Raw genomic sequence first — 3083 nt, forward strand, 5'->3', positions numbered from 1 at the left:
TGATATGTAGGGTTTTAGTAAAGCGAACAGTTCCCAAAAGTTGGCATATTTATACTTTTACCAAGATTATAATAATCTTTATATCAACTTTACTCAAAATTAAATTTTGAGTACTACAGTATAGTTATTTTTATTTAAGATTTTTTTTTCACATGTCTGTGTCAGTGTATGTCATCATGTGTGTGCAGGTGCCCTTGGAAGCCAGAAGAGGGTATCAGATCCCCTGGAGTTACAGGTGGTTGTGAGCTGCCCAACGTGTGTGCTGGGAATTGAACCTGGATCCTCTGCAAGAGCAGGAAGTGCTCTTAACTTCTGAGCCATCTCTCCAGCTCCCATCCTTTTTCTTTCTCTCTCTCTCTCTTTTTTTTTGTCTTTTTGAGACAGGGTCTCCCAGTAGCCCCAGCTGTCCTGGAACTCACTATGTAGACCAGTCTGGCCTTGAACTCACAGAGATCTGCCTGCCTCTGCCTCCCAAGTGCTGGGATTAAAGGCATGCACCACCACGCCCGGCTATCTTTTTCATTTTAAAATTACATTTAGTGTGTGTGTGTGTGTGTGTGTGTGTGTGTATATGACTGTGGGGTTCTGTGTGTGTATTTGTATAATGCTGTGTGTGTGTGTGTGTGTGTGTGTGTGTGTGTGTGTGTGTGTGCCATAGCAGGTCATCCAAGTCTATCTTAATCAACCAATGTGTTTATTGGGATCACGGTGTGTTTATTTAGGAGCACGTGTGATCCTTGCGCAGCTGTGTCATCAGGAAGTCTTATCTCCAGTCCAGGTGACTCAGGTAAAGCTGCAATCTGAAATGTCCAACTACAGTCAGTTGTTATATAAGGGCCCTGTGAGGTGTCTCGTCTTCCTCCATGAAGGAATGGTATTGAGTCCCATCTCAAGTGGGTCTCATTTGGTGATCACAGCGGCTCTGATTCAAGAGGACAATGGTTGTGTCCAACTTCAAAGAAACAGTTAACAGGAGCAAGCATTATTTTATCCCCAAGTTTGTTTCTCTCCTGGCTGACCACGAGGTCATATAAGACCTTGTCAAAAGGCCTTTGAGGTGCTGACAGACACTGCCGTTATATTTCCCTGATCATTATGAAAACAGCCATCACACAAAACAAAAAAGTCAGTCTCACGTGTCCTCTCTCAGGAAACCCACCTCTATGCCCGGGATTTACTGCTGCCCCTCCAACAGCTGAGAGGCCATATCTTCCTTTCCAGACCCCTGCTGAAATCCACGTATTCCTACAGTGTGACATGGACATGCCACACCCTTACACAGAACTGCCCCCCCCATTCCTGGTGGGCTTGTCTGTCTTCTGGAATCCCTTCCTTTCTTCCCTCCTTTCTAAAATTTGTACAGAAAATCACAAAAATGTCCACCGCCCCAAATAACCATGTATGTGCGTGTTCGAGTGGTGTGTGTGTGTGTGTGTGTGTGTGTGTGTGTGTGTGTGTATGCAGAGGCCAGAGGAAGATACTGGGGGTCCTGCCCTAGCACACTCTGCCTCCCCTTCAGATAGGGTCTCACTGAACCTGGAGCTAGGCTGGTGGGCAGCAAGTCCTAGTGACTGTCCTGCCTCTGCCCCTTAGTGTTGGGTTTACAGGAGTGCATAGCTACATCTGGCTTTTTTACATATGTGCTAGGGATCTGAATTCAGATGCTTGTGCAGAAAGTACTTGTACCCACTGAGTCATCTCTGCAGCGACCTGCCCCCAAATAGCCACTTTTGTCAGAAAAGCTATCATTTCTTCATCAAGTTCTGCCTGAGTTTGAACATCTTACCTTGGCATTTAAGATGGGCCCTTTTCAGCTGTGTGTGGTGGTACACACCTTTAATCCTAGGACTCTCCAGAGGCAGACACTGGATCTCTGTGAGTCTGAGGCCAGCCTGATTTAGATGGTGCATGCAGGCCAGCCAGGGCTACATAATGAGACCTGTCTCAAAATAAAAAATAAAAAAGGACAGGTCCTTTTCCCTGGAAAACTTTCTTTATTATTCATTAACTTGAGCGATCATTTTACTTGTGTCCCATTTTCTGCTGAAATTCTTAAAGTAGAAAAAAAGACTCCACACCCCCACGTGGGTGACCCTCCCTCCACAATCCTGTGGCGCTTAGCGTGCATTCAGCAATACTGACTTGGTAGTCTGCCTCTCTGACTGGAGGGCAGAGCCTGCCAACTTACCCCCACCTTTCTTAGCGTCTGTCCCCACCCAGATCCAGTGAGTAGCAGATTAACATTTGATAACAGAGACCAGGAGGCTGTTGCCACCAAATAGGGGGACTTCCGCTGAGGCTTTACTCCTAAACACCTGTGAGGCTGGGGGCACAGGTGGGCTCAACATTCCAGGACATAACAGTTTCCCTCATCCTCCCTCACTCCCTTCTCTTTTTCTTTCTTTGAACTTGATATCCTTAAGAACAGTGACTTTGCTAGAGGCCAGGGCTCCCCAGATGTGGAAGGAACTCCTGCGGGTCAGGATCTCACTTCCTGAGGTTTTACCTGTTCTCTTCCCCACACTGTCACCTTTCCTAGTGCCTATGGGAGTGCACAAAACAGCCACACCTTGTGGGATGCCAGAAGAGGCTCTCAAAGAGGAGTTTTCAGAATTAAGAACTAATAGTTAATGGAGCACAGTCCCCCAAACAAGGAGCCTCATGAGAGAGCATAGGAAGCACGTTCTCTGAGGTGGAAACTGGATCCAAGGAAAGCTTCAAAGGCACAGTTTAGTGGCAGAGTGTCCCATCAGCTGGCCTTAATCAGCACAGCAAGACAGCCCCAGGTCACTACTCCCAGAGGGAGCCAGCAGCATCCAGATGTCAGCCAGCAAGACAGAATCCAGCTGCTGGGGCCCAGATGTTTTCAAGTCAATAAAGAGGCAGAAAAGTTTTGCTGAGTCACACTAAGAAGCTGAATGTGGTTATTCATGCCTGTAAACCCCCCTGCTAGAGGGAGAAGGATCACAAGTTCAAGGCCAGCCTTGGCTACATAGTGAATTTGAGGTCAGCTTGGACTATGTGAGATCCTGTCTCAGAAAAGCTAAATCATCACCTCCGTTGGCACGTAGTAAAATCGGACA

This window comes from Nannospalax galili, unplaced genomic scaffold, assembly GCF_000622305.1.
Source record: "Nannospalax galili isolate Female #2095 unplaced genomic scaffold, S.galili_v1.0 scaffold763, whole genome shotgun sequence".
In the NCBI taxonomy this organism is placed as follows: domain Eukaryota; kingdom Metazoa; phylum Chordata; class Mammalia; order Rodentia; family Spalacidae; genus Nannospalax; species Nannospalax galili.